Genomic DNA, 16,150 nt, shown 5'->3' with positions numbered 1-16,150 from the left:
AAGCACCCTTTAAGTATTGAAAAGCTGCAATAAGGTCACCCCGGAGCCTTTGAGCCTTCTCTTCTCCAGGCTGGAAAACCCCAGATCCCTCAGCCTGTTTTCATAGGAGAGGTACTCCAGTCCTCTCATCATCTCAAATTCATTGGTGAAGAGGAGGTGTGACCAATTTCTAGTAACTTTTGGTCTTCTTGAAAAGTTTAGTTCTTTGGTAAGAAAGGGATTTCAGCTGACATCATGCCAGAGGTTGTGTTCCTGGACCAGCTGAAGATGACCAGCCAACTGGACGGGTTGATTTTGTACAAGCTCTGTTTGTACAGAGCTTGGCCAGAAGGAGTGGCCCTCTCTCCTCTGTTGCACACTGCTCAAAACTTGTTAGGAGAAAAGACTTAGGATTCTCACCACTTTAGCCATCGGTAGACTTTCAGTGTGAAATTTTAGTGGAGAATGCTGAATTTTAGGCATTCTTGTTTTACTGCTTCTGTAGTTGGACAATTTAACATGGTGTGATTCAGAAGATTTACGTGTTCCCTAGGGTATAGGTCCATGCCACATCCAAATGAGCATTATGTCTACCTTGGAAGGCTAGTGTGCAAGGTGAGCATAAAAATACATGGTGCAGTATAGATTTGGGTGGTTTCTGAGTTTCAGCAACGGGCAACAATTACCCATGTGCTTTTGGTTTGGTTCAAGCTAAGGGATAAATTCCTGCTTGGGTCCTGTGCTTGCATGTCACTTGATAAATAAAGGCCGGCCCATTTCTGAAAAATTACTTACTTCACATTCTCACTTCAGTGTAGTTGTCTGAGGAATGAAGAAATACTTTTGATTTGTTTATCTATGGTAGTAAGTTCTGGTATAGAATTCCACTGAGTTGTTGGAACTATAATTTTAAATGTTGATAGAATGTTTTTCCTAAAGAGGTATTTAAACAAAATGTTGTCTGGGTGATGATGTTCAAAACACGTCTTTTATTTGGCTTAGAAACCCAATTAATGAGAGGGCTTTTAGGTATTGAAAAACCCTGCATTTGTTTTTCAGGTGTGAAAAAGGCTCATATAAATGAATAGTATGAGAAGAAGTGTGAGCCATTCAGACTACAAATAAGTAACATGGCTCCAAAAACATCCCCTCTGCCAAAATTGTTTGGATATGTTTGAAAACACTATTAAATAATTACTAGTTTCGAGAGTGATACCATTTCTGTAGGACCTTTAACAGATATTGAAATAAGTATGGAAGAAGAAGTTAACAGTTTGATTTTATATATATATATATATATATTTAACTTAAAATGACCCAGGGGGTTCCAGATTGTTTTTAGCAATGGAGCAGCTCTTATCCTTCAATCTATTCAAGACCACCATGTGCTTCTAATAGAGACTTACAGGGAAAATATTGTAAATAGGACCATGTGCCAACCACGGCCTTTTGGACCACCACTTGGAAACTGCTGCCTTTTAATATTTATTTATTAGTCTATCATATAACTCTTTTGGCCACAGCAGGAACACGCATTTTAAGTGTTAGTGCTATAAAAATCATAATGCTAACTGTCGTGATTTTCTTCTTAGATAAATCTTCCACTATTATTGCATTTTCTCTTTTTTTCCATATTTGATCTGCTGTGTTGGAAAACTTAAGTTATTACACTTGAGTGCATGTGGAATCATTTAAAAACGATAATAAATACATTTCTACATATTAACTTTTCATGGGCCCTGATATTCAGAACAGTGATTAAATACATGTGCTTTTTTTAGAAAACATTTACATAGTATTTAACACAGTATCATATGCTTTGTTAAATAGGTGTATTGGTGTATTTCCTGAGTTGGAAATTAATCTTGCTAAAAATTTGTTCTTGAGTCAGTCCTCATGAAATGTGAGCAAGTCCAGCTTTGTAACTGACTTTTATGGATATATCAGCTTAGTTATTATAGAAGTACAGTCACAAACACTAACTGAAAAAAATGTTAATATTGTAAAATTTATTCTCGTGTTCAGGCTGAAAAGTGGTTGAATGAAACTTGAGTTGATTTTAGGTTTCGGTTGATGGTTTCTTACATGTACTTATTTGAAGACTATAAATACTTGAAAATAACAGCAATGAATAAAAAGATATTTTTGGCCTAACTGCAGTGCTGTTTCTGTGACATTAACAGTCCTGCTGAATCTCGTGGCTTTTGGCTTTGGTTTTTGTTGAAGGCAATTTCTTGTTACGTAATGATTTCGTCGTGTTTGCGTTGTGCTGAAACCTGGCACGCAGGGTGTGCACCCAGGCTGCTCACTGGAGGCGTGCACGCAGGATACCAGCACCGTGCAGAGCTGGCGTGTGTGCTTCGTCTTCCTACAAAGGTATAGCAAGATGAAGCAGCATCGGCTGTCTCTGTCACAGAGAGCCACGCTCTCCTCGTCACCCTGAAGGCAGCGAGGAGTTGTTTTGCTAGGTAAGTTCTAGTTAAGCTCTTTGGTTTTTAACACAAGATATAAATCACTGGGCTTTATTTCAGTTTTGTTTCTTGGTACCCAGGTCTGCGTTTGATGGCAATCAGTAGGTACTCGGGCCTGAGAATGCCCCTAGGTACAGTTTGCCCTGCAGACTCCCCTTTCCTGGCGTACCGCTGTCTTATGAGCTGCCCGCATTCTGTCTGTCTTGCCGTGCCAAGCCAGTGCTAGGCTGCCTGAGGTTGTGTGTGTGCTCTCTGGCTGCACCTGACTTCTTATCGTTAGCATGGAGAGCAGGCCTGGTCTTGTGGGCGGCCTTGGGGCAGCCCAAAAGTAGTGGCGTAGTTACAACCGATGTGTTTGGTCTTTGAGATGCCTCTCGCTGTTTGACAGTCGATCGGATGGCCTGTCTTCTAGCATTCCAGCTCTCCTAAACTCTCGACGGAGACTGTGGTAAGTCTGTGATGCTTTCTGAGAAGTTTGTGATACCTGCCTAAAAATACTCTTTGTGGAGAGTTTACGAAGAGTTGGTGTGACTCTGAGGTGCTGTCTCAGTAGCCGACTCCTGCTTTGAAGTAGGCTCTGTCATGTACTGCAAGAGGCAGCTCCAGGAGACAGGAGCTCTGTTGACTGAAAGAATCTACGTGCTATGAAGAAACGCTCTGACCCACTTCATCCATCTGCCTGGGCTGGTGGTTACTCTGTCTCCCTGAAGCATGAAAGATCAAAGATTTCCAGGTGTGGCACAGCATTATTTGCTTTAGCAGAGCTGGCTAAACAGGGGGGATAAGAGATTTCATGAGGATTTCTCTAAGCAGGCACACCTTCTGTGTCAAAATTACATCACTTCTGTGAGGTTGTTAAAGCTGGAGGATTACATACCTTGGAGCCAGTACTGCATCCTTCATCTTTGCTGAGTGAATCAAAGTGTGACTGTTTCTGTGGTGTTAATGTTGATGTATTGGTACTTTGTGGTAAAGACGTCATTTTCTTCTACCAAGGCTGCTTGCTGTCCAGTGCACGTCTGAAGTCTTCTACCAAGGTAGTTTTATTCTTCCTGTATCTCACCAATTTATAGTTTAAAAAAAAAGTGGCTTTTTCCTCTTAGACTTCTTCACTTAGGCATCCTTTGAAGAAATCTGCTTGTCAAAGATTCTTTACTTTGAGAAGCCTACTCTGCTTTCTTGTTACTGCATAGGAAGTGTTGATGGAGCACAGGACTGAACTGGTTTGCCTCACAGAACAGTCAGCTGTTCTAGGCTTATTGATTTTTCTTTGGATAGAACTGAACAGACTTCTTTGAGAAGTCTATGCAGACTCCAGCATCTTGTTTGTTGAGGCTATGTCTCTGTTTGCTGTAGCCAGGACTTCCTCAAGCTATCTGGAAGTTCTTGTTGAGATATCACAGATATCGTATGGGAAGATCTCACAGTTTTCTTTGATATTCTGCAAGTGATTTACTGAGCTACTCAGTCTTGTTCATCTATTCTTGGTAATGTACATACCACGAAATATAACAGGTACTCATTTCCCTTCTAAATTTGCATAGAAGAGCAGATAGCAGCTATCTTCTTTACATCCTTGTTTAAAAGGTGTAAATGCTTCATCCACACAATACAGAGCCACTAAGCTCTAGCCTGTTGTTAGATTATGTGAGTATAAATAGAGTAGGGAAGAAGGTTTGCTTGAAGGAGAGTCTTGTGACTGTGATCAGGATGCTGTGGAAAGCCTGTTCCTTTCAAGTGGCTTTGAGGCATGTACAGTCCCAAAGTTGGATGAATCTTTCATGTTGTGAGGAGTAGCAGGGCAGGAATGACCAAATAGTGTTTGGCTGGGCTCATCATAGATGAAAAGCTAGATAGAACTGTGGTCATTGCCTTGAAAGTTTGCCCAGAGAGGTTGTGGAGATATTCTTGGAGATAATCAAGATCCATTTGGACATGGTCCTGTGCAGCCATCTCTCTGCCCCTGATTAATTAGGGAGGTTTTACCAGATGACCTCCAGTGATCCCTTCCAGCCTTATGCATTGTATGATTTTGTGAGAGTGTCACAGTGATTTCAGTGTAAAATTTTTACCATTTGGGGGTGAGGTTGTGATGATTGTTAACTCCATGCTATTAAAAGCAGCAAGAAAAAAGTTTCAGGCAGTATTACACATTGATCTCTTTGAAATTGCCTCCGTGGTTAGGTAACAACTTGGCTCTGAGACCTCTTGAGCTAGAATCAGTTGAAACCTGCCAGCTGTGGATGAGGACCATAGATGATTCCCACCTTATACTCGTCTTACTTCACTAAGCATGATCAACTGTTCTTTTGGGTCTGAAAATAGAACTCTTCTGTCTGAAGAAGAAATAGTTGTCTGTCCTATTGCCAGAAGAGATAGGATAGAGATTGATAAACTCATGAATGGTATGGAGAGATTAAAAGAGGGATGCTTGCGAATTGATTTTTTTTCTTTTTCCCTCCAATCCAAGAACTAAGGGCACCAAGTAAAATTAGCAAGATGTTGTTCTTCATTCAAAGGGTGGTGGTGAAGCTATGGAAGCCTTGCTTTTGAGGAACAGGAGGGACACATGTTGCATGTCACTCTGGTGTACTGCCATTTTGTAAGCTCTGTAGTGTAAACCTTTGTTTTTATTCTGAAATGGGGTGGTGGTGTGAGGGGAAACAAATCAAAAGAGAATTCAGAATTCAAGGTTTCTTAGACCAAAGCTTCATTTCCTCATTAATACTGAAAAAGTATTCAACACTTGAGGAAAAAATAACATATTACCAGAAGAAGAGAAACCTTTCTTTCGCAATGAGAGTATTTTTTTCATTTGAAAGTTGCTATAATGGTCTTGGCCTGCTTGTACTTGTTTGCTTATTTACCTTTTATTTGGGGGGGTGGGGGGGGGATATTTGCATATTGTTTTTCCTCATAGTGAAGAAGATAAACTTAATGAAAGAATGGTATTATGTAACTAAAAAAAAATCAATCAAAATATATTTGCATGATGTGGTAGAATATCCAAAGCAGCACTGATGACTGTCAAGCCACTGTTTCCCATGTTTCAGTGTCTTGAGTGTGTAAACTAAATTGTGTTCTTTCATAACTTGTGCAGGAGCCTTCCTGGGTTTAATTAGTAGGAAACAATAAGCTGTAATTTTGTACTGCGGTACTAATGTCTTGGAGTATTTGACTGAGATACAAAACTGTCAGGGCCATCAGATTTTGGTAGGATGGTTAGTTTGGTTTTAGGTTTTTAAGTTGTTTGGATGGTCAGGAAAAATACCGGTCATGACTGGTCTTTTCCCTTGTCCAAGACTTGAAAATGATTCTCTTTGTTACCCACTTGTGGAACATTAGCTGCTGTAGCTAGGTATTGAACCTGTTTTTTTAGGATCACAGTGTCACGGTTGGCGGTAAGGGATCTTCTGGCCTGCGTAATGACTTTGGAAGGTAAATGAGAGGACACAGGAGGAAAAAGTTTTCTGCTGACTAGTTAAAGTGATTCTGACAATTCCATTGCTGCTTTGGTGGTGAAGTGAGCTCGGCTTTATAACCACTGGTTATGACTATGGTAAGCAGCCAAAAATTTTGCAGGAATGCAAGAGACGAGGAAAATTTGACTTTAACAGCTTATACATCATCCAAAAGTGAAAGGAATTTCATGGGACAAAATGAAAACAGTTATATAGCCCATGGGGATTTCCTCTACTGAATATCAAAGGTATACTGGAAACCATTGAGGTGTAAGCACTTCTGCTTGAAAAGGTTTCAAGATCCTTTATGATGAAAGGAGTTAGGCAGTTGAAGTATAAGGGTTACTAACAAGTTCCATTGTAAAGTACATAGCAGTGCTATTTGAAATGTCCCATTGACCTCAATAGGTCTTTGTTTTATTTCTTTCTTGTTGTTTCTGTTTGACATTGAGACTGTTGAAAAGATTCTGTGATTTGATGTTTTTGGGTATGCCTGACAGTTTCACCTCAATGGCCTGGCTCACGCTGGGCCAAATTCAACTTCAGTAATTTCAATACATTTGTTTGCCAGAAATTCCTTTTTTTTTTTTTAAAAAAAAAAAAGCAGGTCTTGAAATCACAGGACTTTGCATTATCACAGGTTCTGTGATGTATGCATTGGTTTTAGGCATTTGTTCCTATTTAGAGGTATTAATTCTAGTGTAATTAAGTATTATATACTTAAATGTTGATCAAAGAATTATGACATGTATTAGAAAATTGTAGCGTTTTCCAAATCTACAGAAATTCCAACCAGATTCTCACCACCCTGCAGACAGTAATCTTGAGAATAATAGGAAATCCCTGCAGGGTGTGCCATTAACTTTCCCAGAGGATCAGCATTTATATTGTAAACTTTGCAAGGCAGAGGCTGCCATTTTGTGTGGCTTGCAGTTCTTTAATTTTAAATTAATTAGGTTTTAATTCTAAGTAGAGTCTTTATTTCAGTTGTTCTCAAAGTTGTTTAACAAAAATAGCTTGTTCTGTGAACAAATTGCGATTCTCCCACAAATTTTTGTCCTTTGTTTCCTGTCTTGTGTCTTTCGTCATAGTTTCCATCCTTCTTCCCTCTACCCCCTTCTTGGGAAAAAAAAGTTTATTATAATTGTAAAAGGCAAATACACTTGATAACTTTACAATGGAAGCTGATTTTTTCAGTGTATGTGGACTTAATCAGGACGTGATTAGAACTGTGTTAATCTCATAGCAAGCACCTTCAGAGATTTATTGTGGCTTGACTTCTGGGGCTCTTCCTCAGATGTCTAAGAATCAAACAGGTAAAAAGCAACATAATGAGAAGAGTCCCATTGAAGACTATAGAACTTTCCAGTTTTAATTTAAAAATATGTTTTTAAAAAATCAAGTTTTCTGAGAATGGTAACTCAGATAAATGATTCTTCATGTAATTTTTTCTATTTCTGTGAAGTTAAATGAGTGGATATATAAATGTTCGTAGCTGATCTTAAACGTCTGAAAAGCTTTTAAGTAAAGTATTGTTCCTGAAGGCTGTGGATTTTACAGATGCAGCCATTCATGTGAGTGCAACTGGTAAACAAAACAGAAGGAACTACAGGTAAAGGAATTAACCGACGCTGTGTTACTGGTTAAGAACTCTTAATTTTCTGGCTGAACTGCTCTCAGGGCTCCACAGTCGAGCAGTGGAAGAGCAAGCATTTTTATGCCACCAGCCTGGCCAATATAATCAACATTTATGTGAACAAATTAGAGATAACTACAAGAGGATTATCTGTAATATTTAACCTGTGATCTCTAGAAGCTCAGTGTACTTGTGTCTCAAAAAATCGATGGCGGTACCACAGCCTGGCGGGGTATGCAAGGAGAAGTAGTGCTGGTTGTCAAAGCGGAGTTGCAAGTGAAGTTCTGTTCCAGGCAAGCTGCCTGTGGGGTTCCTGGAAGACATTTCTGGACTCCCCTAGGTTACATTGCACCCAGCCAGGTGAAACAGGAATGATATTCTTCAACAGCTCCGTGTTGTTGTGTGTGTTTTTTTTTTTTTTTACTTTTGTTTTAATACTGGACAACTTTTGTGTGTGTTACATAAGAAGCTTAAGGAACTTGCTTGTTTACATAGATGTGTCCCTCATCTCTGCACATTGTTCAAGGTATGTACCTTACGAAAAAGGAAAGGTAAGGACAAGCTAAAGTAAAAATAACACAGGCAGTAGTATTGTTTTAGCAGAACATACTAAGATGGCAGAGGATGTAAGAGCAAGAGGCATAGTTAGAGGGTCTGTATGTAAAGATCTTGGCTTCTGTTGTGAATAGACCGACTGTGGCATAGCAAAATTACATACAGGAATGTAAGGAATTAAAAGTCATAAGATTACCAAGAGCTGTAAGACTCGACTGAGTCTAAGTATAGAAAAACATTTTAATATATTATTGTTTTAATAAAAGTCAACAGTCAAAAGTTGCAGGAAAAAAAAAAGATAAGACCTAGAAAAATCATAACTCTTAACCAATAGCACAGATTTTTGAAGCAGCAATATATTAGTAAAATATATCTTGAATCTGTGCTTTTAGTAAGAATCCAATGATAGAGTTGTGTAGCAAGGAAAACCTCCTTTGAGACTTTAGTTTAGCAGCTAAATCTTATCAAATTATGCATTGTTTGATACATGAATCAAATAAAAACAAAAGAAAGTAGTGAATTAGAATAAGCAGACTAAACTGAAGTCAAGAATCGGAATACAGAGACTAAACTGAATATTTAATACTCATATTAACTTGAGTTCAGCACAGGTTCTGTACGTGTAAGACTTTGCTTACTAGTTGAGCTGTCTTGTTTGAAGCTAATGGTTAATAGCTTAGAAGTTGATTAACTTGTCATACCAGTCTCACCATACTTTTGTTTTTCTCAAACTAGATGAAAGGTTCATTTAAGTATGGTTACTGTACTACTGCATTCCTGATGATGCTGGTAGTTAATGACACTCTTTGTTGTAGAAATCAGGAAATGTGGGTTTGAGCCTCTGGGATCTGTATGGCTGGAGTATGAAAATATTATGTCTTAAATGGCAAAGTGTTGCTGGAACAACTTGGCATGCAGCATAGCTGATAGTAGATGTCAGTAGTTTTGTTTTTAGAAGAATTTATTCACGTGCAGTGCTGCTATGTCATGTCCACCCATGCAAAAAATACTACTTCTAAACCTATAAATCTCTTTATTAAGAAGACTACTCCGTATTTGTTAGGGTGCTCGGTAGGGGTGTCTGGCTTCCATCACAAGTACTGTCTGATTGCATTTTTATTCAAAATTGATTGAATCTATCTATTCAGAATCTAGGTTCTGGTTGGTTAAATTGGCTGACATTTAACATGAATTAATTTTGTTATACTGAATAAAACATCCCTTGTGGTATGCAGCCTTATTTCAATTTGAATTTTTAATTTAAATAGAAGGAAATTATTCATGGAAGTTTACATAATGGAATGTTTGTCATAAAGTGCATTTAATGTATGCCAAGCTCAAGTGTTCTTACTGTGAGAAGAGGCTGTGAGACTTTCTTGCCCATTTGGCTTGTTTTTCGAAGTTTTCAGTGAAGTGTGGGTGGGGCAGAATTGGCATTGGAGACAAGAGAAAGATTTCTGGATTAGCAATTAATTTCATTGAAATATTAGGATCCTTGTGTTTCTTACAAATTTCATTTTGACTTTAATTATACAAAAAAAAAATTGAATTGATGTTGTCAGTTTTCCTAAATTAAATACGTGTGTAGTACCTTGGATGTTTATGGAAGGTCCTACACTATTTTGCTGTCTGAAGGAAAAGTCATCTATGGAAATACGACGACTGCCAGTGTATCTCTTGGGGCTGCTGTTAGGGATGAAAGCATAACTTAGCTTCTTTCTCAACCTCTGGTCCCTCTACTAAGCAGTGTGCATCATTTGGAAACTTTATTATGTAGTGACCTGTTCTATCTAGGTGCATTAAGGATCAGTTCCTTAACCATGATGCCAGAGGATAAGGCAGATAGTTCAGTGCTGCTGAAAGGAATTTCGTCTCATTGAGGACACCATGTTTGTATGCTAGAGATTGTGGTTAAACTCCCGTCTCCCCATGTAGACTCTTAAGTAGCTATTATGCAGTTCCATGTTTGAAACCACGTCTTTTGGTGCAAAAATGTAAATGGAAAGATGTCAAAACCTATATGTTTTCAAGCAAGCCTGAACAGAATATCATAATTATGCTGTGTGTACATGGGATACCTATTGTGCATTCCTCACTTCTTCACAAGAAAAAGTTGCTTAATTCTAGCAGGATTAATTTCTTATCGAGAAAGACTGATGGTTTTAATTTTCATGAAGACTCAACTGTAAAGCAAATGTATTAAGTATTAGTGATGAGCAATGGCAACCCCTTGTAACAAACTTACCTTCACATTCCTTTCCAGAGGTGGAAGCTAGTCCTGCAAAGAACTGAGAACAAACCAGAAATGTGCATTTTTCTGCTTTTGAGATATGTGGCAAAATTTCTTCATGTTCTGCAGGCTTACTAGACAATAGTGAGGTCTGAGGAAATACATAGTGATTCCAAAATTAACTTTCAAATTAACTTTTAATGTGAGAAGGAATCTGGAATTTATTCAAATCCTCCCCCTCCCACCATGCTGGGATACTAAAGTGTGATGGATGCAGTCTAAGGATTTACGGCTCTCCCATTTACATTCACATACAGAGGAAGTGCCATTCCTGAAAACTCTCAGCATCCTAACTCAAACTTTCATCAATAAAAGATATAACAATGTTATACATATAGAAGCAGTGCATTAAATTGTTAAGTAGATTTATTTATTTGGAGAGAAGGCTACAGATGATGAAAGGGTGAATTCACTACAGATAAGAAATGGAAAAGTGGGTCAATTAGAAGATGACGCTTGGATTTGGGAAGTAGATTGGGAAATGAATATTCCTAATTGTTCTAAAAATGTCAAGATTCCTATCATTCTACTCTGTTTATTCAGATTTAAGTCTTTTTGTTTGTCATCTTTGATATGATCTTTACAAGTGCTTGCTAACATAACTGTCATTCAGTTATTGCCTTAAAACACATAGTATTTTTTGCATTGTATGAATACCACGTTGATTTCCCATCTACACTAAACAGTTGACTTGTAATGGTGGCAAGCAAAGTTTGATGATTAAAAATATGGCAAAACTGAAAATACAACAGAATACTTGTTTTGTTTTCAGTTGACTAAAGCACTTTTTTTTTTTAGCATCAAACAATGTCTTTGTATTCAATAAGATGAAGCTATAAGGGTGGGTTATTTCAGCTCGTAGGCAGGAATGGAAAATTGCTAGTGTTTGAGGATTTTGCTTTGAAGGTGTTTTTTCCACAACTTTGTAGACTAAAGTATTGAACAAACAAACAAAACAAATTCCCCCATCCCCCAAAACAAACAAACAAAGTCACCTAACTGCTAGGTTTTGGATTATAACTCAGAATTGTAAATAAGTGCCTCCTGCTGATGGAATAAAATGGTGTTAAATCTGAGAAGTAGCAAGATGGTGAATACCGTGTCTTTTAAAACTCATTTTCCTTTTTTTTTTGTTACTTACTCTGTTTCGTTTCAGTATTACTATAGTTAATGCTTTCTTAAGAATCATGAAATTATAGCCAATGTTAGAAAATCTGGCAATTTTCAAGCATTATCAAATCTAATCTAGGTATTTAAGAGGTTGGAGCTGAAGTTCCATGACTTGCCAAGGCAAGAATTATTCAGGAGATAGAAAAAGTTGAGTATATTGTCTTCAGGAAAGCATTGAAGTCTCTGATAAGACTGGAATTCAGCTGTTGGCTATGCCATCATTCCTTAGGAGCTCCGTGCATACAATGGGTCTCTTGCCTCTTGCCTTTAATCACCTAAGAGAAGTCCAGCCTGTAGAAATTTTTTTGTTTGTTTGTTTGTTTGTTTTGGTTGGGGGCTAGGATAGTGCTATATCATTTGTTTAATGAGTTCAGTACTGAAGGAAACTTGAAGGAAAATTATTGTATATACTAATTGTCCTTAAATGTAGTTTAGAACTATTAAGACATAATTTTCCTGCACTCTATTGAAATTTCTTCTATAAAATCTGTGAGGTATTTGAACTACTTGTTGCATGAGGGGAAAAAAATAGAAAATCACTATTAGAGTATACATCTGTTAAGCTCTGCACTAATTTCTGGGTTCAAACTCAAAAGGACTGTACTGCTGGTTGCAACAGACTGAAATTGGGATGTTCCTTTTTTTTATTTGTATTTTTAAAAATAATTTACATCTAGTATTTTCCCTTAGCTTTTGCAAAATAAATAATTGTTCAATAATTTAATTAGGTTGTAGCATGACTTTTTAATATATAATCAGTGCTTTGGATTGATTTAAACTTGGAAAACTTTGCCCTTATAAGGGAGATGGATGAAAGATGAGCCTAAAATAGGAGACTTGGCACATGCTTAACATCTTCAGAGGGGTATGAATGTAAGGACTGTTTCCAGCAAGATAGCTCTAGAAAAATCCCAGTATTTTAGTCTGCTTAAAATTTTGGGCAGCAGGATTTCCCAGTTGTGTGATAAACACAAATAAACATGCTCAGCGTCAGAAAGCTGGAGGAGTCTTGGTGCATAAAGTAATCTGGATTTTTATATATATATGAAATGAATAAATCCATCTTCCAGTCATCAACGAAGTAGCCTGTTCATTATGGATGATCTTCTATCCTCCTGTTCTGTAATCTTTGCATCTGAAGCCACAGGAAAAGAAAAATATAGGTTATGCCTACGCAGCACCTACTCTGCCCCTCTCCAGAACTACTCACTCATATTCTTTGTACGTCCAAGAAACCGCAGCCCTTTTTTTCCCCTATGAATTTGTTTTAAAGTTATGCTTAATCCAGAGGAAAAGAGCATGTTCACATGGTATGCGCAAGTTGCTGTTTGTCAGCTAAACCTCAGTACCTGTTCCCTGTGCGTGCCACTACCCTGTTGCATGCAGTCCCCTTTGCCCCTATGCGCGGTAAGCATACAGGGCAGCTGATCCCTCAGCCAAACGCCAGGCCGGCTCACAGCTGGAACGAGGTGCAGCACGACGTGCCAGGACTGCGTGCATGCTGAGCGCGGGGACCTTGATCCCTATGGAGCTGTGATCCTGACTTCGGAACCGAAACCGCTTTAGGTGATGTCTTGCTAAATGTTTCATCTGGAGATATTAGAGCTAGGCCTTTATTGTTTACGTAATGCTGGGAGATGGTAGCCTGTATCCAATTACAGAAAAAGTGTGTGTGTTGTACTTAACTGGTGTCTATTAACTTAGTAAGTGTCCCCACTTCTCTTCGTTACAGCAAACCTTTAGTCTGTTTATATTGTTGCACCTTATAGGTGCTGATGTTTACAAGCCTAGTGGGATATTTGCTTGGCAGTTATGCTAATAAGCAAGCTTATAAATCTATCGACTCCATATATTAAGGTTATGCCTTGCATAGTCCAGGCTTTTAAGGTGTGATCCTGATTGATTTACCTAGCTCGATCTAATTAACACCTCCAGTTAATGGAGTTAAAGCCTAGGGGGAAGCTTAAGCATTAACTTGTGAGGTTTAGCACTTTTTGAAGAACAATTGCTTTGTCTTGACAAGAGTTTTAGTAAGGAGTTAATTAGGTCAGAGCAGGTAACAGATCCTACATCGCTCTTAATTGCCAGGCAAGGCAATGTCCTACCTGTGCAATCCCAGAATTTCAGGCTTGCTGTGATTCAGTGTAATTTTTGTTCTCATCAGCTTATGAGAGTTGTGGGTAGTACAATACAAATGTGATGAAAGGTATTATGCATTCCCTATATACTAAGATATACCCTTCACTTAGAAAGGATTTAATGACCACTTGAAATTCAGAAGTTCACTGTTTAAACTTGTTTTGCATTAAAAGCAATGATTATGATTATGCTGTCTGTCTGTCTTAGGGTTTCATCACTTATTACTTTTGCATTATTAGCTCTTTTCAATAAAAATTGGCAAATGTCTCAAAGGGAGGAGGAGTAAATGTCTCAAAAACCTTTATAACAACAGAAAGCTGAATAAAGGAGAGAGACTTTATTAGTACCTGAACTGAGGAAGAAAAGGCATTAGACCCAAGGGAATTGGCATTGGTAAGGGTGATCTCATAAATGTCTTAGCCATGGAAAGAGCTTTAATGTGACCAAAATCAATCAACCACATAACACAGATCTGTAGGAAAGTAAGCTTTGTTACTTTACTCACAGTGCTTGTTGAATTTTTTTTAGCAAGTATGCATTTACTTTACAAATAGCCATATCTTAAGCAATCTATATTGAACAAGGTGGCTATTGGCTGTGTGCATATTGAATTAACTGATAAATTAACTTTATTTAGATTTCAGAGCTGCATTCAAGATGCATTGCATTGCCATTAGGAAAGCCAAAGCCGAGACTGAGATGATGGACAAAAATTGAGAAAAATTAATTCAGAACATGTTTGCAAATTCATTTATTTGTTAATGTTATTTTATGGACTCTTTAAAAGCCATTCTGTAGGATGATGAAATATACCTTGTTTGGGTGTACTTTTCCATATGAATGGCTTTATCTTTTTTCAAGTCATTTGCGTCAAGATGTCAGCTCAGAGAACTTTTTGTACCAAATGAAACAATGTGAAAATATTTAGGTGTATTTGTAGGGGAAAGATGCTTTAGCTTTCTGGGAAACATCAGTCTGGGATTACAGTTAGAGACAGTATATGAAACTAAGTGACTAATCCAAATCTTTCATATCCTAGTTGTTTTACAGAGTGACTTGATTTCTTGATTAATTTTTTTTTCCTGTTTGGGAATCTGCATAAGATCTTTCCCTGAGTCTTGACACTGATTATATCATTGACTGTATCTTATCACTCTCCACTGTATTAAAAAAAAAAAATCAACTTGTATATGTACATAAGGGTTGCATAATGACATTAGTAGGCTGGTCACTTTTCCAATGTATGTGAAAGTGCTTAGCAAAGGGCATTTTTTAATGAGGAGTTTGTTTTCTTTTTCCCATAAGAAGACTGCTTCATATTTGAAATGTTATCTGCTTGTTTAGATAATCAGGAAGAAGTGGAATTTTCTTTGCCTGCAAATGTGTTGTCTTTTCTGTTAATTCAGAAAGTCATTTATTGTGTGATGGGGTAAAGTCTTTTCGACAAGTCTCAGAGCGATCTGATATCTGCTTCTAACATTGTCAGTGACTTGGAAAGATTTTAATTAAAAGCATTTCTTGTGTCAGTCAGAAATGCAGAAGCAATAGACTGTTGATTACTTTTAGTTACAATTTTGTTAAAATTTTTAATAAAAAGTATAAAATGTCTTTGAACTTTTACAGTAAACCATCTTCTAAGAATTATCATTTTTTAATGTGAGAGCACAGCTTCAATTTATTTTTTCCCCCTCTGTGCTTGATTAATGAAAGGGATTAGTATGGTTCCTATTGTTTACATCTCTGTGGGCTGAGATTATTTCATTGTCCTGCTTTGCTGTTTTATTCACTTTAGTACTAAGGAAAATAAAGTTGTTTCTTCTAAAAAGTGATGTGTGTCAGACTTCTCCTGATGTGCACAAAAGGTCTGTCATGCGTAGAAAGGGATTATTAAATTAGTTTTATAAGCAGTGAGGCAAGCTGACTGGGGTGGGTAAGTTGTGCTGTGAACAGAGATGCAGGGTTGCCAGCATCCCAAGCCAAAGCCCTCTTGTTCCTAACTGATGTCTCCAGCAAACCAAAACAGCTAAGCTTTTGTGAAATGTGACCACATTGTGCAGAGAATGTTGACAAAATTTATGGATTTAATATATCTTCAAAACCAAATAAAATTATTTTGGGGGACTTCAGTGATGCTGGCCTTTATAATTTAAGTAAACTAAGCAGTTCTGTAGCTGTGCTAATTTAAGGATAGCTGTGATTAACATGTGCTGCAAAAAAACTGAAGTAGTCCCCAGTTTTGTCTCTTTCTGCTTCTCATTTGAAGATTTTTTTTTTCTTTGTGTTGTGGTTGGGATCTTCCTGTTTCCATTCCTTTCACTTTCCATTCCAAAATAATGAAGATAATGGTGAAGGAAGCAAACTTTCTTCTCCAAAAGACAGCTAGGTGGAAATGAGCCAAGGATCAAGTTAAGGCACCCCTTCAGAAAATCACTGCGAACATCTTAGAGTA

The 16,150-nt window shown here is 37.6% G+C and overlaps 1 protein-coding gene across 7 annotated transcripts in view; it reads left to right on the top strand.

Moving 5' to 3' along the window:
• The window catches only part of NCOA2 (nuclear receptor coactivator 2), a 202,746-nt gene that overhangs the window by 39,822 nt on the left and 146,774 nt on the right, over positions 1-16,150 (top strand). The window lies entirely within an intron of this gene.

Source organism: Anser cygnoides, chromosome 2 (genome assembly GCF_040182565.1).
Source record: "Anser cygnoides isolate HZ-2024a breed goose chromosome 2, Taihu_goose_T2T_genome, whole genome shotgun sequence".
In the NCBI taxonomy this organism is placed as follows: domain Eukaryota; kingdom Metazoa; phylum Chordata; class Aves; order Anseriformes; family Anatidae; genus Anser; species Anser cygnoides.
This window is presented reverse-complemented; position numbering and strand designations above follow the sequence as displayed.